The following is a 21723-nucleotide window of genomic DNA, read 5'->3' on the forward strand; positions in this document are numbered from 1 at the left end:
CAGCCTCGGGGCCGTGCCCATTCCCTGGGGAGCCTGGGCAGTGCCAGCAGCCTCTGGGGGAAGAACCTTGCCCTGATCTCCAGCCTGAGCCTGCCTGGCCCAGCTCCAGCCGTGCCCTGGCTGCTGTCCCTGGCCCAGAGCAGAGATGGGAGCTGCCCCTCGGGAGGAGCTGCAGATCCCTGAGCTCTGCCCTCAGCGTGCCCTGCTCCAGCTGCACACACCTGGTTTCACTCCAGCCAGGGAGTTTCTGATTTCCTTACCCAGTTGCTCTGGATTTTCCTGACCCCTCCCTCTCTCCTGCAAGATGGGCACTTCTGGCCATGAATTCCCTGATCCAATTTGAAGTGAAAATGAAGTTTATTTTCCTTTTCTCACAGTTCTTTGTTGGCAAAATGTCATGCTTTATTCACCCCTGCCTATTTCTCCATGGTAAGGGATGTCAGCTCTGTATTTACTGCCTTCAAAATGATTTGGGGTCCACTGGGATGGAAATTGAAGTCACTGCTCACATGTTGCACCTCGGCTCTTCCTCTGCTCCCAGAGTTCTTCCTCTCTGCTTGGATGCACTGGCACTGCTGAACCCTGCTGGGCTTTCCAGGAATAACCGAGTTTTTTGGATAAGTGGGGATGTGGGGTGTGTGCAAACCCATCAGCCCTCACAAGGGCTGCAGCACAGCCCTGTTTTTTTTCGGGAATGCTGTTTTGCCTGCTGGATCTCCAGCATCCCACACGAGCTCTCTTCCCTCCTGACAGCTCAGGGAATAAACTCCATGCTAATTTTAGCTCTCCCTCCAAGGTGGATATCTGAGGTTTGGGCACCATCAATGCCTTATTCATAAACCTACAAACACTGTAAAAAGAGGGGGGTGAGGGGCAGCGAAGGTCCCGCCCTGAACGTGTCTGATCCGCCAGCAGCTGCAGCTTGGCTCGCTGGGAGAACAAGCCAGGGTTGTTCCTTCAGCGGCCAGGAAAGGGCTGTGTGTTTATATTTAGGGCCCTGTCGGTGTGTGCAGTGTGCGCAGGTGGCACATGAAAACCTGCCATGATTTCTTACCCTGTTTTTCCTGGACTGGCCTGAGCTCCCTGGGAGAGCTCTGAAAATTTCCTCGTGGCCGTCTCTGGATTTTGGAGCCTTTGGGTGTTGTTTGGTGTTTGACCCTGGGGGGTTTCTCCCTTGCACTTTCTGGACAGAGATTTTCCCAGAACACACTTTTTTTTTTTTTTTTTGAGCAGTTTGGTGGCTTCTGCCACCTGGAGTCTGTGGGGTGTGAGGATTTGGGATCATTTGGATTTGGGATTGTTGGGATTTGGGATCGTTGGGATTTGGGATCATTGGGATTTCTCACTGGATAAGAGAGCAGTGGAAATGAATAGGTGGTGATGAGACCTCTTTCAGCAGGGAGGTGGGTGGAGGTCCAGGATCTGGGTGTGGCAGCTCTGAGCTTCACCTGTGACCTTCACCTCTGCTCTGACTTTCACCTCTCCACCCCCACAGAGTTCCTCCTGTGGCTGTGGCACTTGGGGACACGGTTTGGTGGCACTGGGTTGATGGCTGGCCTTGGTCTTGTCCAGCCTTGGTGATCCTTGGGCTCTGGCTGAGGAGGCTCCGTTCACCTCCAGCCTTCCTCTTCCTCCAAAGCAAGAAATGGGGGGAAAATGGGGAAAACTCGGAACCTGGTCCCTAATCCCACAGCTCGAGAAAGGGGGAAACACCTTCTCAGAGTCCCTAATCCCACAGTTGTTGATGTATTGCCAAAGTGAGAAATGGGGCAACAGTGGGGAAAACTCGGATGAGCACCTCATCCCACAGCTGTGGGGATCTTCCCAAAGTGAAAAATGGGGGAGCATTTTGAAAGTCCTTAATCCTACAGCACCTGGGCTGTTCCTGAAGTGAGAAATGGGAGAACAGTGGGGAAAACTCTGAAGAGTCCCTAATCCCACAGCTGTTAGGATATTCCTAAAGCAAGAAATGGGGGAACAATGGAGAAAATTCAGAACTGAGTCCCTAATCCCAGAGCTGTTGGTGTGCTCCCAAAGCAAGGAATAGGGGAGTGATTCAAAATCCCTGAATCTACAGCTGTTAGGAGTTCCCAAAGCTTCACCTTTGGCTCCAGAAGCTGCCAAACCCAAATCAATCCTCACCTGGAGACATCTGGATTTTGATGGGTTTGGCTTGGCAGGAGCTGGAGAGGACAGAAAAAGGGAGTTTTGGGCCTTGGCTGGTGGAACTGGACTGCAAAGTCCTGGTGGGGATTCGCAGGTGGCAGCTGGGATTGGCCCAGGAGGGAGCAGCATCTCTGGAGAGGCTGGAATTCCTGGAAAATCTGAGTTTCACGTGGCCCTGAGGTGCAGCTGGAGAGCAAAGGTGCTACAGCTCTCCCCTGATATTCAGGAGGGGAAATCTGGACTCATCACTCCACATCATTTTTCAATTGAAATTCCACCCTCAGAGGGAGGAATTTCAGCCACCCCTCAGGAACTGCTCACTGAGCTTGCCCTGGCAGTGAGTAATTCCTTTAATTCCTTTGTGTCTTGGTTTGAACAGACAGGTGTCTGCTGAGGAGGGCAGGAGCCCCCCTTGAAATGCAAAATGCAAACCCCCTCCCTCTGAATTATTATAATTTTGAAATTAAGGGGCTCTCAGGCAAAGATATGGGAATTGCAATAACAGTTCTTTAGAAGGGAAAAAAGAAAAATAAAATAAACAATGCAGTAATACAAACCAACCCTGGCAGAGTCAGAGCAGGCGCTGAGCCCCTGTGGGTCAGGGTGGTGGCACAGTCCCATCCCATGGGGGCTCAGCCCTCCTGCAGTGCCAGCTGTGCTTCTGCTGGAGCAGGGATCCTGCACAAGGCTGCAGTTTTCCTCTGCAGCTCCAGGGCTGCTGGAGATGGGCCTGCTCTTCCTCTGGCAATGCAGGGCAGGAGAAAGCTGCTCCTCTGGGCATGCAGTGGGCAAAGGCTGCTGTGCTGTTCCAGGCTCAGATTGGATCCAGCTAGGAATGCTTGGCTCCTGCCCTGGGCGCAGCATCTCCCAGTGGGATGCTGGAATTTTCTCAGCCATGCAGGGACACTCAGTGGCCATGAAGAGCAGAGATCTCCTGGAGGGAGGATTGGCTGTGGGAGAGATAAAGAAAACTGCCCAGAGAACAGCAGAGAACTGCCCAGCTCTGACAGATGGGGACAAAGCACACACCCCAGCCATTTCTTGCATTTCCAACTCAAGACAATTCTCCACAGGTTATCCAGAGGCTTGGTTGGTATCTGCAAATGTACCTGGGCTGGGAAGGGTTGTGAAAAGCAGAGAGCAGCTCCTAAAATCCCTTCACTTGTTGGCCCAGAGGGTGCCCAGGCTCTGCGTTTACAGACAAAGTGAAGGAGTTGTTGATGTTTTTTTGCATTCAGAGTTATGAAATTCCTATCTGAATGGACTGAAACTCTGGGCAGCTGCAAGGAAACGAGGCTCAAACTGGGTGTGAGACATGGATGGAGCCCAGTGAGGAGAAAAGATGTTGAATTTGAATTCTCTGTTCCTGCAACCAAACTGTGGTGGATTGTGGTGCTGTGGGAGAGGGGACAGAAAAAAGTGAACTCCAGGTTCTGTTTGCACTGAAATATTTTTGGGCATGTTTGGGTTCTTTGCTGTGGCAACCAGAGGGGTTATTTTTAGAATTTCTCCCAAGATGCTCCTCTGTGCCTCACTGAGCTGCTTGGGAAGCAAAACTCTCCCAGGGGATTTCAAGTTGAAATGAGCATTAATTCAGAAAAATTCCAAAAGATTTGGTTCTTCAGAACTGAGCAGACCCTGTGTGAAATCCTTCTAGCTGCGTGTCCAGCCTGGACCTCCTGCTGGGCATTCCCAAATTCCCGCTTTTAGGAATGGAAAGGCTCTGCTTTCATTTGGGAACCCCTGACTACAGAATTAAACCAGGGATAGATATTATGGCAGCTTGGCTTAGCAGTTCCACGGAGTAATCCCAAAATATCCGTTGGCATTTGCAACCCCAGCGTTCCTGGCCCTGAGCCAGGGAAGGGCCTCCAAGCCTAACCCAGCCAAGATCAGATCCCTGTTTTCCTGGGGAGTTCCACTGGGGAAGGGAACAGGGGTTTGGTTGGGAAGAGACCTCAAATCCCATCCCATTCCATGGGCAGGGGCTATCCCAGGGTGCTCCAGCCTGACCTTGGACACTCCCAGGGATCCAGAGGCAGCCACAGCTGCTCTGGGAATCTCAGCCCCTCTCAGGGAAGGATTTCAGCTCAAAATCTTCCACGATTTCCTAAGCTGTCACTGGGATATTTCCAGTTTCTGAACAAAAAGCACTTGGGGTATTCAGGCTGGAGCATTTCTTCCTTTGGAAAGTCTTGTTGTTCTCTATAAGGCCCAGATCCCAAAAGAACAAAAGCAATCCCAAATGATCTCCAAGCAGATCCAGCAGGGGAGGGGAAGCTGCTTTTCCAAATGTCATCTTTCATATTTTATTGTCTTTCATCCTGTCTTGGTTTGAACAGACAGGTGTCTGCTGAGCAAGGCAGGAGCCTCCCCTGAAATGGAAAATGCAAACCCCCTCCCTCTGAATTATTGTAATTTGGAAATTAAGGGGCTCTCAGGCAAAGATATGGGAATAGGAATAACAGTTCTTAATTAGGCAAATTAAAAATACAAATGCAATAGTACAGAGTGAGAAGAGGCGCTGAGCCCCTGTGGGTCAGGGTGGTGGCACAGTCCCATCCCATGGGGGCTCAGCCCTCCTGCAGTGCCAGCTGTGCTTCTGCTGGAGCAGGGATCCTGCACAAGGCTGCAGTTTTCCTCTGCAGCTCCAGGGCTGCTGCAGATGGGCCTGCTCTTCCTCTGGCAATGCAGGGCAGGAGAAAGCTGCTCCTCTGGGCATGCAGTGGGCAAAGGCTGCTGTGCTGTTCCAGGCTCAGATTGGATCCAGGTAGGAATGCTTGGCTCCTGCCCTGGGCGCAGCATCTCCCAGTGGGATGCTGGAATTGTCTCAGCCATGCAGGGACACTCAGTGGCCATGGAGAGCAGAGATCTCCTGGAGGGAGGATTGGCTGTGGGAGAGAGAAAGAAAAGTGCCCAGAGAACAGCAGAGACCTGCCCAGCTCTGACAGGTGGGGACAGAGCACACACCCCAGACACATCTTGTAACCTAGAACACATCCCTAATCCCTTAAACACCCTGGCATGGATTGGGAAATTCTGTTGGGAAAACCAACAACAGCCCTTTCTCCACAGCCTGCTCAGGAATACTTTGTGTTTTGGGATATGTTGTTCCTCTCTTGGAATTTTTTCCACGTTTCTCTGCAAAGTGTTTCCAGGTGCATGTCGACAGGGCAATTCTCTGTGTGCCCATGGTTTGGTCAAGGGCTCTTTTCTTTGAAAATTTTTGAAAAAGGAATTAAAATGTGCAGAGGAGCATCCACAGATGGTCAGGTTTGGAGGAAAATATTTCCTTATCTCCATATATTGATAAACTATAGAATCACAGGATGGTTTTTGATTAAAAACCATCTAATTCCAACCTCCTACAGGCTGGAAATCCTTAAAGAACACCATATTCCCAACCCCAGGGGTTTGACAGCCCAGAGGTGTTTGAAAAACCTTTTAAATCATCAAATTCCAAACCCCAAGTGTTTGATAGCCCAGAGAGGCTCCAAATCCAGGGATTTCAAACCCAGCCCCAGACGGGCAATCAAAGACTGGGGGAATTTAGGCTCGTGGAGGCCCAGGACTGTGACGAGGATTTGAAATGAGCTTCAGTATTTGAGTCTTGAGGAAAAGGAGCAGCAGAGCTGTTAAAATTCCCTGTGAGCAGTGGGGCATCTACAGGAAATGTAAGCCACGTTTTTAAGAGAAATTTCAGGGGGTGGGTTTGCCTCGAGGTGTTAAAGCAACACGGGCATTACCCAGGGAAAATGAGGAAAAAATCAGGAAAAGGATGTGATGTCAACATTAGTAACAGGGGAGCGCTCAGCTCTTGAAACATTTTACTTTTACCAAGATTTATCGCCAGAACTCGTTGTTGTTTTCAGTTTTAATCCAGCCCTGTGCTCTGTTCTGCAGCCATAGAAGCAATTAGAATATTATTTGTTTATTCTCCATGCTACTGTTGTTTATAGGAACAAAAATCAGCTTCTCCCAGCCAAGCAGCAAGGCAGATTTTTAATTTTTTTTATTCAAACCCATGTGACCAGTTCTGATTTAATCCTGGAAGATGCTGCAACTTCTAAACTCCAGAGTTTTAACAGCCTCATTTGCCATTTCATGTTGATGCAGATAAACAAAATGGCCTTAATTTTTCCTGGTTGTTTTCTTGTTTCTTCTCTTCTTATTATTATCATCATTATCATTATACCACAGAAGCAAAATTATGGAGCTGAATAAACAGCATTTTCCAGCAGTCAGGTGGGGAAGGTTCATTTTCAGGTTTGTTCTGGGTACAGAAAATAAAAATCCATGCTCTGCATTGGGAATATTGAAACCAGGAGCCTCCTGTGGAGCCACGGGTGTGCAGGTGGAGTCAACAGAGAATCTGAAATCTGTGACCAATTCCATCCTTATGGAAGGACCTGGAGGGGCTGGAGTGAGTCCAGGGAAGGGAACGGAGCTGGGAAAAGGCTGGAGAATTCCTGAGGGAGCTGGGAAGGGGCTCAGCCTGGAGAAAAGGAGGCTCAGGGGGGACCTTGTGGCTCTGCACAACTCCTGCCAGGAGGGGACAGCCGGGGGGTCGGGCTGTGCTCCAGGGAACAGGGACAGGAGGAGAGGGAACGGCCTCAGGCTGGGCCAGGGCAGGCTCAGGGTGGGCACAGCAGGAATTTCCCCATGGAAAGGGTGCTCAGGCCTTGGCAGGGGCTGCCCAGGGGGGTTTGGAGTGCTCATCCCTGGAGGTGTCCCAGGAATTCCTGGATGTGGCACTCAGAGCTCTGGGCTGGGGACAAGATCGGGCACAGATTTGATGATCTTGGAAGTCTTTTCCAACCAAATTAATTCTGTGGTTCTGTGATTCATCAGAGTTGGATCTGTCATGCTGTGAGATGGGGAGTACTGGAATGATTTGGGTAGGGAGGGACCCTAAACCCCATCCAGTGCCACCCCTGCCATGGCAGGGACACCTCCCACTGTCCCAGGTGCTCCAGCCTGGCCTTGGGCACTGCCAGGGATCCAGGGGCAGCCACAGCTTGATGAGAAAATTTGGGTGTCACAGCTTGGGGTGAGGTTGAAAGAGACACAAAACCTGTCCTGGGGGGTCCTTTGGGAGGGCAGAGCCCCTGCCCAGGTGTGAACCCTGCTCACACCCCAGGGCAATGTGGCTGGGAGCCTCTGGTGGGGCAGTGGCCTCTGGGAGCAGGGACATTTGTCACCTGCTGCCTGGGCTGGCCCCACAGCCACAGGGAAGGGTTTGTTTAGACAAACAGTGCAGAAAATCAGTTTTTCTCTGGTAACTCTGCAGGAAACATTGCTGGCATGAGTGGGGAACAACAAATCTTGGCATTTATTGAGATGGATGTGAAGGAGTTCTATAAATCAGAGCAGCATTTCCTTATCTCCAGATACTGATGAGTTATAGAATCACAGGATGGTTTGGGTCAGAGGGACCTTAAAAACCATCTCATTCCCACCTCCTGCTGGTTAGAAATCTTTAAAAATCACCAAATCCTTAAAAAGCACCAAATTCCAAACCCCAGGGGTTTGATAGCCCAGAGAGGCTCCAAATCCAGGGATCTGAAGGTCCCTCTGAAGATCTTCATGGTGTCCAAACCACCAAAATTCTATCAATCCCATAAAAACGTGTAAAGGGTACGTTTGTCTGGTTATTTAATCTGCTCAGAGAGTGTGGGAGCACGTGGCCTCTCTCAGACATGTAAAAACACCCAGCCTGTTAACACAGTGCATAATTAAGCCCTGGAATTCATTGCCAATGAAAATCTCGCTGTGGATTTTAATAACGTTTTCAAAAAAAAAGAGACAGCCACGTGTTTTATTAATAAAACGAGACACGGCTGTGTTCTGGGAGAGGGATGAAACAGCCAGGCTGCTTCAGGAACAGCCCTACATGTGCAAGTCAAACCTGCCTTGCCTGGCAAGGCTGATTTTTTTTTTTTTGTATTTTCCTTTTGTGCTGGCGATTCTGCTCTGATTTGCACCTGTTCTGAAGGGCTGTGCCCAGGGAGGCGTTGGCAGAGCCGAGGTCCAGGGGAGGGGGGGATTAAGGAGCTGCTCAGATAAACCCGGCTCAGCTGAGGCACTTCTGGGCCATTTCAGGTCACCGTTTAGCATTAAAAAAAAAAAAAAAAAAAAAAAAAAACAAAAAAAAAACCACAACCCCAAACAAAAAAAAAAAACCCAAAAGGTGTCAATTCCTGCAGCCCGGGGGTGTTTTTGGAGCGGGTTTTGTCTGCAAACAGCCCAGCCTGGGGCTGAAGCTGGCTGCAGGGCTGGGGCTGCTCCTGGCAGCCCGAAGGACATCTGGAGGAGCAGCAGGCAACAAAACTGACTGCAGCAAGCTCAGAGCATCCCAGTTCTTGTTCTGGGCTGGGGTGACCCCAGGAAGAGCAGGGGCAGGAAAATGGGGTGAGCCTGTGGTGGCAGTGGGTGGGCAGGCACAGCTTTGCTCCTGGATTCCTTTTCTCTCTCGGGAGGTGCCCTGACCTGGCCGTGGCTCCTGTGGTGCCAGCCCATGGTCACAGAGGCACCGAGTCACAGCAGGGTTTGGGTGGATCCTAAATCCCATCCAGCACCACCCTGCCATGGCAGGGACACCTCCCACTGTCCCAGGTGCTCCCAGCCCCAGTGTCCAGCCTGGCCTTGGGCACTGCCAGGGATCCAGGGGCAGCCACAGCTGCTCTGGCAATTCCAGCCCAGCCCCTCCCCACCCTGCCAGGAACAATTCCCAATTCCCAAGATCCCATCCATGGCTGCCCTCTGGCAGTGGCAGCCATTGCCTGTGTCCTGTCCCTCCATCCTTGTCCCCAGTCCCTCTGCAGCTCTCCTGGAGCCCTTCAGGCCCTGCCAGGGCTCTGAGCTCTTCCTGGAGCCTTCTCTGCCCCAGGTTTTGCTGCTGCTCCCCACTGGGTTCTGCCATCCTGGGGGACAAACCCGGACAGGGCAATTCCCCCTGATCACACTCCTGGGATTGTGGAATCACTGAATACCCTGAGCTGGGCACCTGGGAGTGCCTGGCTCTGCCCTGCCACCCATGTGGTCTCTGGGTGAGATTAACACCTTCAGCAGTTGGAGAAAAGAAAAATTTTAACCTCTTTCAAATCTTCCCCTCAGTGTTTTTGCTGCTTATATAAACCCATGCTCAGAAGGGGAGCAGTAGTAAAGGATTCCCTGAAAACCCTGGCTCAGGGGGTTCCAGGTTTCTGGGGTGCTTGAGAGCCACCTGAGAGCACCTGAGGAATGATCTTCATTCTGGGAAGATCAGCAGTCCAATGAGCCCTTCCATAATTCCATATTCTGTCCCTCTGAATTCCACACTCTGTCCTGAGCCTCAGCCCTGGAAATGGGGGAAGAACATCCTAAAAGTTCCCTCTGTGCCCCAGCACCCTCCCATGGCCTTGAAATCAAGCCCCTGAGCTGGAGGTGAGAAGGGACAAGAGAGGAACCTCGGGAATGTCACCCTGCAGGTTGGAAGTGGACTGGGTGCCAAAACATCATTAATTGCTGCCATATCAGAAATTAAATTCAGCAGCGCTGATGGGTAGGTCTCTGCAGAGCTCCATTAGCTCAATTCACCTTTCTCTTCCAAGACAGTTCCAGCACTAATTGAGCAGAATTCAACCCCCTTTCCCTCTTGGTGATGTGGGTTCAGAGCTCCTAATTGACCTGCTCTGCTGGCAGGGCAGGGAGCTCCAGCAGCCACTGCCTGACTGCAGCCTGTAATTACAGAGATTTCAGCCTGTGAAGGAAAATTTGAGGAGCTTGCTATGCTAAGTTGAAAGTGTGAAATAATAATATATATATATACCTAAAAGGAAAAAAAAATCCAAGCAAGTCTTTGAAACATCTGAGCAGAGTCACGGGAGGAAGCTCAGAAATTCCAGGCAGGTGGCACAATGCAGCTTTGGGGAAGAGGTTTTGGGTTGGGATCTCCTAGAGGGGTGGCAATTGTCTTGGTTTGAACAGACAGGTGTCTGCTGAGGAAGGCAGGAGCCTTTCCTGAAACGGAAAATGCAAACCCCCTCCCTCTGAATTATTGTAATTATGAAATTAAGGGGCTGTCAGACAAAGATATGGAAGTAGGAATAACAGTTCTTTATTAGGGAAATTAAAAATACAAATGCAGTACTACAAACCAACACTGCCAGAGTGAGAAGAGGCGCTGAGCCCCTGTGGGTCAGGGTGCTGGCAGCACCTGGCAGCACTCCAGCCCTGGTGAGCTGTTGGTCCCAGTTCCTTGGCCATGCCAGCCCGTTCCTGGCTGCTCAGAGAACCCCAGGTGGCCCAGGCTCTCCGTGGCAGCGGTTTTGGGGTCAGGGTGACACCGGTGACATTCAGCTGCTGGAGGAGCCCTGTCCTGGCTTCCCCTGCTGCCCCTCCTGGGCTGCTGGCTGCTGGCAGAACCACCCTGGCCACTCAGAGCTAGGCTCTCCCCTAAATCCTAAAACCAACCCCAGCGCTGGGTTTAGGATTTCCTGCCAGTTTAGGGTTTGCTGCAATGCAATGGCTCAGAGCATGAGGGGGTTTCGATACCTGCACTTCAATGCATTTATTTGAATTTACTTTTGTGTGTGGCCTGCAGCCTCCATCTCCTAAATTTCTAAGTTTTCAAATCTTGTTTGGAAGGGATTTTTGATGTGTTTCCTTGTCTAAAATATTTCGGATTTTTTTTTCTGTGGTGTTCATTAGTGAATGATGCATCACCAGAATTGTGCATATATATTTATTTTATATATTTATATATATATATTTATAAATAATAAAAATAAAACCACAGTGAGGGTGGCCAGGTGACACTTCCAGGGCTGTGAAATAATGCCCTCACATCCTGTTACAAACACAGGGCTGGGATCCTTTTCAGCTGGGGCTGGGCTCTTTCTCCAGGAACTGACAGAACCAGAGCACACAGCCTCAAGCTGCCCCAAGGGAAATACAGGTTGGATATCAGGAAAAAGTTTTTCACAGAAAGAGTGATAAAGTTCTGGAATGTTCTGCCCGGGGAGGTGGTGCAGTCCCCATCCCTGGGTGTGTTTAACAAAGCCTGGATGTGGCACTGGGTGCCAGGGTTGAGTTGAGGTGTTGGGGCTGGGTTGGACTCGATGAGCTTGAAGGTCTCTTCCACCCAGTGATTCTGGGAATTCTGGAAATTCTGTGAATTCTGCGATTCTGTAATTCTTCCCTCTCCAGCTGGGAATTCACCCTCTCTCCCTTTGGAGCCAGCAGAGTGAAAAATCCCCATTCCAGGCCGTGATTCACCTCCTCGAGACGAGGATCTTGCACTGAAGTGAATCCACTCCAGAGCTTCCTGCACAGAAGGAGGCGTGAAGGAATTCTCTTTGCAGGGGCGCGGGTGGGATCAGTTCCAGCGGGAAGCACGGGACAGGCTCTGGGATATTTTTATTAGGAATAACCCGGCCTGGGCTGCCAAGAACAGCAGACTGGGAGAAGGTGTGGAGGGCGTGAGCCCCCCCAGCCCCTCTTTGCTCCAGATTTCAAAGGATTCCTTTGTGCCATGGAGCAGCTGAGGAGATTCCAGACAGGGAGGAGGAATTCCAGGAGGCTCCAAGCATTCCTGGTGTTTGGAGAGCCAGTGGCAGGTGAGGGATAGGAGTTGGTGCCACACTCTGCTATCCCACTCTGCTGTCCCTGCCACGTCACTTCCCCCTTCTCGGAATTCCAAATCCTTAAAGCTGGAATTTCCAATCCTTCTGTTTGGAAAAGCTCTCCAAGACCAAGTCAAACCATCACCTTCAGGTTGGAATTTCCAGGCTTAAAGGCTGGAAAATCCCTCCAAGGTCAAATCCAACCATCTTCTCCAGGCTGGAATTTCCAACCTTTAAATGCTGGAAAAGCTCTCCAAGATCAACTTCAATCACCTTCTCCTGGTTGGAATTTCCAATCTTTAAGGCTGGAAAAGCCCTCCAAGGTCATGTCCAACTTTTCCTTGTCCAGATTGGAAAAGCTCTGTGAGATGAAGTCCAACCATCCAGGTTGGAATTTCCAGACTTAAAGGTTGGAAAAGTCCTCCAAGGTCAACTTCAACCATCTCCTCCTTCAGGTTGGAATTTCCAGTCCTTGAGGTTGGAAAAGCCCTCCAAGGTCAAGCCCAACCCATCCCCAGCACCACCACCATGGTCAATAATTCTGTTTTCCTACGTTTATTTTAAAGATTTTACTGAATTTTGGACTTTGTGCCAGGTATTTCCGAGCCAGCTTAGTTTGCTTAGGCCCAGCTTGCTGCAGGAACTGGTTTTGTCCCATAATTATCCAGTGGCTGCACATTCCCACCCTGAAATAAACCCCAGAGTTTCAGAGAGGCCGTGCTGGGTGCATTTTTCTGACACATCAAAGACCTGAAGTCCTCACTTTGTAAATTAAAAAAAACCCAAAACATAAATGACTCAACTATAAAATTATGGTTGTTGCCTGAATGATGCATTTTCCCCCCTCTTCTGGTGTTTTTGGGGAATTTTAGGATGTTTTGAGGCGGTTTAAGGATGTTTAAGGCAGTTTCAGGGTGTTTTGAGCCAGTTTTAGGTTGTTTTCAGGTGCTTTTAGGCTGTTTTGGGGCAGTTTTAGGTTTTTTTGAGGCAGTTATAGGGTGTTTTGAGGCAGTTTTGGATTGGTTTTGAGGCAGTATTAGGGTGATTTCAGGCAGTTTTAGGGCATTTTTACGTCAGATTTAGGCTGTTTTGAGGGGGCTTGAGGTGGTTTTATGGCAGTTTTAGGGTGTTTTGAGGCAGTTTTGGGATGGTTTTAAGCAGTTTGAGGGTGTTTTTAGTGTTTTTAGGAAGTTTGGGGGCGTTTTTAGGCAGTTTGAGTGGGTTTAAAGGCAGTTTTAGGGTGACTTCAAGCAGTTTTGGGTTTTCTTTTTGCAGATTTTGGGAGTTTTGAGGTGGTTTTAGGGAATCCATCAATGTTTTGGCCCTTCAAGAATGAAGAGCCAGAATTCCCAGCCCCATCCAGGCCTTGTGCTCCCCCATCCCACAGTGCAGTCCCAGTCAGGCTGAATTTTGGGGTGAATCCTGGGATAATTTATGATGATTTATCCACACTTCCCGTGTCATTTGGTATTTTCCTCCTTCCTGGGCCTTGTGCACCATGAAATGCCCCATTTAAAAGAATCCAGGGCCAAATTCCAGCTGGGAGTCACTCCCTGGGAATGAATGGGCAAATTGTTGGGAAAATTTCCTGTTTATCTGTGTCCACTCAGATGAGATTGGGGGAGTCAGCCCAGTGGTCTGGGTGGCCAGAGGGGAATATTGAAAATATGTAAAAATATATAAAATAATAAACTGAGCTGTCAGTTCAGCTGGGGCAATGGAAAAATCCTGGTGTGAGGAGAGGGAAGGGAAGGGAAGGGAAGGGAAGGGAAGGGAAGGGAAGGGAAGGGAAGGGAAGGGAAGGGAAGGGAAGGGAAGGGAAGGGAAGGGAAGGGAAGGGAAGGGAAGGGAAGGGAAGGGAAGGGAAGGGAAGGGAAGGGAAGGGAAGGGAAGGGAAGGGAAGGGAAGGGAAGGGAAGGGAAGGGAAGGGAAGGTGCCTGTGTCCTTTCCCTGGTGCAGACTGGGCTGGCACAGAGACAGTCCAAGCTGGGAGCCTGCAGGTGCTCTCTCCTGCTTCCTGGGATTTCCCAGACTGGATTGGGGCTGGGAAGCTGCTCAGCTCTATAAACCCACTAATAATAGGATCAGAGGCTGCTTAAAGCCCCGTAAGAGCTGACTCCAGCACTGAAAAAACATCACTTGGGGCCGTTCACCCACAGGTGAATTCCCAGCTTTCCAGATGAGCCTGGTCGGTGCTAGGCATCCCGGGAGGCAGGGAGGGACCTGGGTGACCCTGGGCAGGACTTGGGTTACCCTGGCAGGACCCAGGTGACCCTGGGCAGGACCTGGTTGACTCTGGGCAAGACCTGAGTGACCCTGTCAGGACCTGGGTAACCCTGTCCCGTGGCAGGAGTGGGCAGGGACAGCCCAGCCCCGGGGCAGGGGCACAGCCAGCCTGGCTCTCCAATCCCGAATTCTGCCGGCTCCATCCCAGAGCGCTCTCCCGCTGGGATTACTCAGACTTGGCTGCAGCCTCGGCTCCCAACATATTGTTTGACAAATGTCAATTCTGAAGGGGTAAAAAAAAAATAAAATTAATGATTTCTCCAAGATGGAGTTTCAGATTTAACATCGAGCAGATGCTCTGGCTAAAATTAGCATAATGATTCCTCGTGCCTGCCACTTCCCAGGACATGTGTCTTTAATGGGAGCCTTGGAATATGAACCCAACTTTGCAGGGATTTTTTGGGATAATTGAAGACTCTCCCTGGTGGTTTTGAGATGTTTAACGAGCACAGGGACCTTTGGAGTTAAGGAATTTTGCAGATGTGGAAAGCGGGATGCAGAAATCCTGTGCTGTCTGAGGGATGGAGAGTCCTGGGTGAGCAAATGAGCACTGCCCTTAATTAGGGGTATTCATTACTCTGTGTTTGCCTAATTGCTGATGGATGGCTGAAAAGGGGCTTAGGCTTCTGGGGCTATTCCAAATGAACCCAGCTCAGGAAAGGGGCCAGGAGGGATTTCCAGGAGCAGGGGGAGTTCAGGGGTTGTCGGTGCTGCTGCCTGAACCTGGAACTGCTGAAGGTTCTCATTTCCCGTTCAGAGATTGACAGCTCGGGTTGGAAAAGGTTGTTAAATTTATCTGGAATGTGCGGGGTTCACAGGTTTCTGCTGCTCCAGATTTCCCAAGGGGAGGGGTGGTGTGGAAAGAACATTCCCTGTCCCCCCTTCTGTCAGGAGTGGCAATGCTCAGACTTGAGCTCTGGGGCTTTAAAATGAAAAAAATTTAATGGAATGATTTGGGTTGGAAGGAACTTAAATCCCACCCAGGGCCACCACAGGGACACCTCCCACTGTCCCAGGTGCTCCCAGCCCCAGTGTCCAGCCTGGCCTTGGGCACTGCCAGGGATCCAGGGGCAGCCACAGCTGCTCTGGCAATTCCAGCCCAGCCCCTCCCCACCCTGCCAGGAACAATTCCCAATTCCCAAGATCCCATCCATCCCTGTCCTCCTTCACCTTTAAGCCATTCCCTGTGGGTCCCGTCACTCCAAACCCTTGTAGAAAGGAAAAATAAAAAGTAACAAAATTCACAGCAAAGTGCAAATGTGGTTCACACAGAGCCAGACAGGAGCACATTGAAAATGTTGGGTTAAAAAAATGCTATAGGTTTTTTAAGATTTATTTTTCCCCAGGGTCCTTCACCCTGCCCATGACACCCTCAACGCCCTGGGGTTGATCTCTGTGCCTCAACAGCCTGAAAGGTGTTTTTTTAGGTAATTTTCCCTTAAACAGCACAAATGGCCTTTCAGGGCAATCCACACAAAGGTGTTTGCCTGGTGCTGGTGGCTTCTCTTGGGCAGAAAATTGTGGTTTTGCTTAAATTGGAAAATGAAGGCCCAGGTTCTCTGGAGACTCCTGTTCCTGCTGCAGGGGCAGGAAAACACGGGGTGAAGCTCAGGCCACGCTGACTTTTGTGGAAATCCTTTGTTAGAAACTGTTTAGCCAGGAAAGGGACTGTCCTGAGGTGCAGGGGGTTAAACAACCACATCTCCCTCCTCACCCCGAGCTCAGAGCCTTTTCCTCCCCATCCCTCACCTCAGCCTGGCCCAGGCTGGGCAGAAATTACCCAGTGCCTGAAAAGGCCTCTGTCAAACTGTCCCCACCTCTCCTGGTGGAGGGTTTTTTTTTTTGAGTTTTACTCATTTTTCCACCATTTCTGCTGCACAGCAGCTCCTTGGAGCACCCTGCATGCTTCCAGCTGCTCCCAGCCCATTCCTTTCCTCCTAAAATCCCTTTACAGAGCCTGAAAATGCTGCCAGGACTTGCAGCTTTTCCATCCACACGTCTGCAAAGCTGCTCTTGGGGTAACCTGGTGGGAAGGGAGGTTCCCAGCAAAGAGCTGGGAATGCAGTGTGGGAACTGGGAAGTTTCCTCTCAGTTCTCCCACGGATTTCCTGTGCAGCCCTCGAGGAGTCACTTCACCTTCCTGGGTCAGAGTCTTCCCATCTGGAGAAAATGTCTGGGGATGCACAAATCCTGTGGGACTGGGAAGGCTGAAGGAGAGCTGGGGGTGCTCCCCTGGGGAGGGGAAGGCTGCAGGGAGAGCTCAGAGCCCTGGCAGGGCCTGAAGGGGCTCCAGGAGAGCTGCAGAGGGACTGGGGACAAGGATGGAGGGACAGGACACAGGGAATGGCTGCCACTGCCAGAGGGCAGCCATGGATGGGATCTTGGGAATTGGGAATTGTTCCCTGGCAGGGTGGGGAGGGGCTGGGCTGGAATTGCCAGAGCAGCTGTGGCTGCCCCTGGATCCCTGGCAGTGCCCAAGGCCAGGCTGGACACTGGGGCTGGGAGCACCTGGGACAGTGGGAGGTGTCCCTGGGGGTGGCATTGGATGGGATTTAAGGTCCTTTCAGCTCAAATATTACCTGATTCTGGGACTTCTGTGAATTCCTGGGACTGTGTCTTCCCAGGAGAGGCAGCTGATGGGCGCAGAGGTGCTGCAGTCTCTCTCTGGCTGCCGTTCCACATTCTCACAAGAGTTCCCTCCAGCCCCTTCTCAGCTCGTTTCCATCTGCCAAAAAATAAATAAAAAAAGGAAGGAAGAGTGCGGATGTGTCAGGAGGAGCTGATCTGTGTGCCTGGGCTGCTAAATCCCAGTGTGGGGAGCTGCTGAGGGCACTGGGGGTTCTTACACAACCCCTGAGGTGTCACTGGCTTGGGGACACGGAGTGAAGGAGAGATTTCTTTGGTGGCTGCTTCTGCTTCTGGTTTGGGCTCCTTGTGGTTCTCTCCATGCTCTGGAGCTGGATCTCATTGGTTCCATGTCCACCCAAATATCTGAGTCCAGTTTGATGAAGAATCTGGGTTTCTTGTGCTTCCCAGTCCCTTCTATTCCAAGGCCTCCTGCTCCGTCCAGGTTTTGTGGCCTCCAAGTGACAAACCTTGGGCTGCTCTTGGCCCATCCTGGAGTCATTAAGGTTCGAAAATATCTCCAAAATGATCAAATTCAAGCACTAACCCAGGACTGCCAGGCCCACCACTAACCCCTCTCCCCAAGTGCCACATCCTGCCATCCATTTCCTGAGCACTTCCAGGTGCCTCCACCCTGCCCTGGGCAGGGCACCCCAATGCTTCACCATCCTTTCAGGAAATCAATTTTCCCTGACATCCAACACAAACCTCTCCTGGGGCAGCCTGGGGCTGGTTGCTGCTGTCTCAGCCCAGCTGGGCAGGGCAGAGCTCCAGCTGTGACCTGATCCCAGCTCCAGGGCTGAGCAGCTCCCAGGGGAAACTCCCTGGAGGAGGAAACAGCCCCAATTCCGGTGTTTATAAGAGAGGAGTGGGAGGCCGAGAGTCCTCCAGGGCTTTGTGGGGGATCCAGACTCTGGCTGCAGCCTTGGAAATCCTTAAAGACCTTGAGCACCTGCACTTGGTGACACCACAGTGACACCATGGTGACTCAGAGACCTCAAATCCCACCCAGTGCCACCCCTGCCATGGCAGGGACACCTCCCACTGTCCCAGGTGCTCCCAGCCCCAGTGTCCAGCCTGGCCTTGGGCACTGCCAGGGATCCAGGGGCAGCCACAGCTGCTCTGGCAATTCCAGCCCAGCCCCTCCCCACCCTGCCAGGGAACAATTCCCAATTCCCAAGATCCCATCCATGGCTGCCCTCTGGCAGTGGCAGCCATTGCCTGGGTCCTGTCCCTCCATCCTTGTCCCCAGTCCCCCTGCAGCTCTCTTGAGAGCCAACTCCAAACACCAAAACTCCAAGGAAAAAAGTGATAACTATCTAGGGAAAAAGAGATAAATATCTAATCCCCAAACTCCAAACACAGAAATAATCCAAGCCAACCAGCCAGGGACAGGGAGGAGCAGCAGGGGAGCAAAATGAAACAAATAAAACCTCCTTATCCCAGGCTCTGATTCTCCTTTCTGGCCGGAAGGAGAGCAGCTGAAATTGGGTGTGAAACGGGGCTATTGAGGAAATAAGGCTTGTAGGAAATGCGCTATGGGGCTTTTCCTTGGGTTTAGCTCCAAGAGCAGTTTGGGGGGGCACTTTGGGGGTGTTGGGTCTGGGGATGGTTGGAGACGAGCCAGGCTTGGTGTGTTGATAGATTTATTCATTCTCCTGCAAAGCAACATTGAGGAGCAAAGGGACAGCTCTGGGGATGTCCACCCCAAAAATCACATCCTGTGACTTCCTCTTTTGCTTTCATTCTTTCCATCAGAGACTTCACTCCAGTTTCTTTGAACTTAACCCTGACTTTATCAAGCTGGAGTCAGATGGGAACTGATTCAGTGGGGTGGGGGTGATTTTTTTTTTTCTCTTTTCAAACATTCTTGGTGTAGCAGTAAAGGGGAGCTGGGATGTGCCAGCTCTGGGGTGCAGCTGCTTTCACCGGGAATATTTGAGCAGGTACAGCCCAGAGAGCAGCACTGAGTTATCAAACACCTCCTGAGGGGCTGAGCAAAACGATCCTGCCCGGAGCTCTCATTTTCCCCACCTCCAGCTGGACTTCACTGACCACAGGCAGCGGAACAGAAGCGTTGTGCTGAGTAAGCAGATGTCATTTAAATGTAAACACAGCCTGGGCTGCAGGGCTGTGCTTCTGCTTTCTCCTAAAAAAAACCCCAGGCTGCCTCTTCCCAGCCGCCTGGAGCACCCAGGGGTGTCTGGCTCTGTCCTCAGAGCTCAGCTTGGGCTGCCCAGAGCTGGCATCCTGTGTGGGAATCCCTTGGTCTCCCCTTTTTATCCCAAGGGCTTTGGCTTCCCCTTTGTATGGGAGTGATCACAGAATCCTGGAATGCTTTGGGTGGGAAGGGACCTCAAATCCCACCCAGTGCCAGCCCTGCCCTCTGGCAGTGGCAGCCATTCCCTGTGTCCTGTCCCTCCATCCTTGTCCCCAGTCCCTCTGCAGCTCTCTTGTAGGCCAACTCCAAGCGCCAAAAATCCAAGGAAAAAAAGTGATAACTATCCGAGCATAAAGCGATAAATATCAAAACCCCCCAAACTCCAAACAGAGAAATAATCAAAACCAACCAACCAAAAAAAAAAAAAAAAAAAAAAAAAAAAAAAAAAAAATTCAAATCAAGGCCTGGGATGTGTTGTAGGGATCCATCAGGCACGGGGGTCGGCGGACAGGGCGTGAAGAACCCGAGAGTTCCCTGCGCTGGAATCCCTGGCGGGACCGGGTTGTCCTGCCTGTCCCTGGCTGTTCCCACTGTCCCCGCTGTCCCTGCCTGTCCCCAGTGTCCGGGCTGTCCCCGTTTTCCCCAGTGTCCCCACTGTCCTCAGTGTCACCACTGTTCTCAGTGCCCCGCTGTCCCCGGCTGTCCCCAGTGTCCCGGCTGTCCCCAGTGTCCCCGCTGTCCCCAGTGTCCCGGCTGTCCCCAGTGTCCCGGCTGTCCCCAGTGTCCCCGCTGTCCCCAGTGTCCCGGCTGTCCCTCCCGCAGCCGCGGGATGCTCCGGGAGAGGTTCGCGGTGTCCCCGGGCAGGGCTGCCCCGCTGCCACTGCCGCATCCCGAGGGAAGGGCTCCAGCTGCCGGGAGGGGAGAGGAGGGGAGCGGAGGGGAGCGGAGGGGCTCCCTCGCCATGCACTGCCGGGGGCAGCCGCCGCGGGCAGCGCCGGTGCGGGAGCGCTGGGAGCCGGGGCAGATGGGGAGGAACGAGGAGGAGGAGGATGTGGGGGAGGAAGGCGGCGGGAGGGATGGAGAAGGAAGGGAGGGGGGAGGGAGGCGGCGGGCGAGCCGCGCTCAGAGCCGGGCCCGCAGCGCTGCCTCGGCCGCCGGGACCCCCCGGCTCCCCCCGGCCCCTGCAGGCAAGGAGGGGTGGGAATCACGGTCCGGACGATGGCAAGGGCTGTGGAGAGCGCGGGGGCAGCTCGGAGCCGCTCTCGTGTCCGGCCCGCCCAGCTCGACCCCCGGCGGGGCAGCGGCACCGGGCAGCGGCCGGAGCATCCCCGGGGATGGAGGATTCCCGGGGCTCGAGGGTCCCCAGAGCTGCAGGGTGCTCCTGGCCGGAGGATCCCGCTGCTGGAGGACCCCCAGAACTGGAGGATCCCCAGGACTGGAGGACCCCCAGAACTGGAAGATCCCCAGGACTGGAGGATCCCTGTGGCCGGAGGATCTCTGTGTCCAGAGGATCCCATGGCTGGAGGATCTCTGTGTTCAGGGGATCCCGTGTTCAGGGGACCCCGTGTCCAGAGGATCCTATGGCTGGAGGATCCCGTGTCCAGGGGATCCCGTGTCCAGGGGATCCCGCGGCCGGAGGATCCCGCGGCCGCGCGCGGAGCCCCAGCCGCCGCTTGACAACAGGAAACAATGTGGAGTGAATGGAAAAAGGGGGAGGCGCTGCCCGAGCGACTTCCCTTGACATCACTGCCCAAATAAGGAGCTTTAAACCAACCTTTTCTATTGCAGCGCGGCAGAAGATCCCCCTGGAGCCGCGGGGTCCAGCCTGGCGCCGGCAGAGCCATGGGAGAGCCGCGGCTGCCGCGCGGGGGGCGAGTGCAGGTAACGCCGAGCGCGTCCCCCGGGCCGGCTCCGCGCGGGTGCGCGCCCGCCAGCGCAGCCCTGCCGCTGCCCCACGGCGTGCCAGCCGTGCCCAGCGCCGGGAGGGCACGGCGGGGCTCAGCCGCCACCGCTGGCACAAGGGCACCCGCCGGTGAGGTCACCGCAGTGGGTAACCCGGAGCTGGGTGTCGCTGATTTTAATTTTTTTTTTTTCCCTCGTGGGCGCAGCGCGTTGTTGGACACCCGAGGGGGTTGTGGCTCTTGCTCGGCCGCCAGCACCTCCGGGGGCTGCGCTGGCAGCGCCACAAGCTCGGGCTCTTAATTGGCGGCCGGCCCTAATGAGGAGCCGAACGCTGGGGCTGAGCCGAGCGCTGGGCTGAGCTGTCTGCCTGTCTGGGACGGATTTCCTCCTTATCACTCGCACAGGAAAGCGAGCGGGGAGCCGAGGGGTTGTTCTGGGGCCACACGTGATGCGACAGGAGCCGTGCCAGCGAAACCCCTGCGGGAGCTCCTGCCAAGCAGGATGTTGGATGTCCCCGAGCCAGGGGCTGGACCTGCTGTCCCTGGGCTTGACCCGCGGGGAGTTTTATCCCTTTTAAGCGTTCCTTGATTAGCACCTGCTCATCAGCAGAAAATGAGGCAGCTCTAAAAATGCATTAAGGCTGAGTAAATGAGTGCTAACGAGTTAAGCTCCTTAATTCTCCTCGATGGAAATTAATAACGCCTTTGATGCGCCCAGAGGTGCGATCGGTGCCTCCCGGGCTGAGCTGCTCTATGCAAATGCGGGCATTGTTATTCCGGAAAAAGGCGTTGTGCGTGGTTTTGCTTTCCCCCCTCCTCGTTCCTGAGCTCCCCGGCCGTGCCGAGAGGGTCTGGCACTTTCAGCCGGTTCCCGGCTGGCTGTGGAAGCGGCCGGGGCAGCTGACACGGTGATTTATGGTGTGAGCAATACAATCCAAGCGCTGCTCCGCTGCCCGGGGATCACCTGCAGCTCCCAGGC

At 52.8% G+C, this 21723-nt stretch overlaps 1 protein-coding gene and 1 long non-coding RNA gene across 2 annotated transcripts in view; one reads left to right on the forward strand and one right to left on the reverse strand.

Moving 5' to 3' along the window:
- The window catches only part of HIVEP3 (HIVEP zinc finger 3), a 256369-nt gene that overhangs the window by 119558 nt on the left and 115088 nt on the right, over positions 1–21723 (forward strand). The window contains exon 3 of the mRNA XM_064398552.1: positions 20632–20724. The gene's annotated coding sequence lies outside the window, so the exon portion shown is untranslated. The remainder of the gene's footprint in view (positions 1–20631; positions 20725–21723) is intronic.
- LOC135285840 (uncharacterized) lies at positions 14046–20897 on the reverse strand. Its single transcript, XR_010350507.1, has 3 exons — positions 20618–20897; positions 16637–16782; positions 14046–14280 (listed from the first exon to the last, which is right to left on the reverse strand). It is a non-coding gene; the product is annotated as an uncharacterized LOC135285840 (long non-coding RNA).

This window comes from Passer domesticus, chromosome 24, assembly GCF_036417665.1.
Source record: "Passer domesticus isolate bPasDom1 chromosome 24, bPasDom1.hap1, whole genome shotgun sequence".
NCBI lineage: Eukaryota > Metazoa > Chordata > Aves > Passeriformes > Passeridae > Passer > Passer domesticus.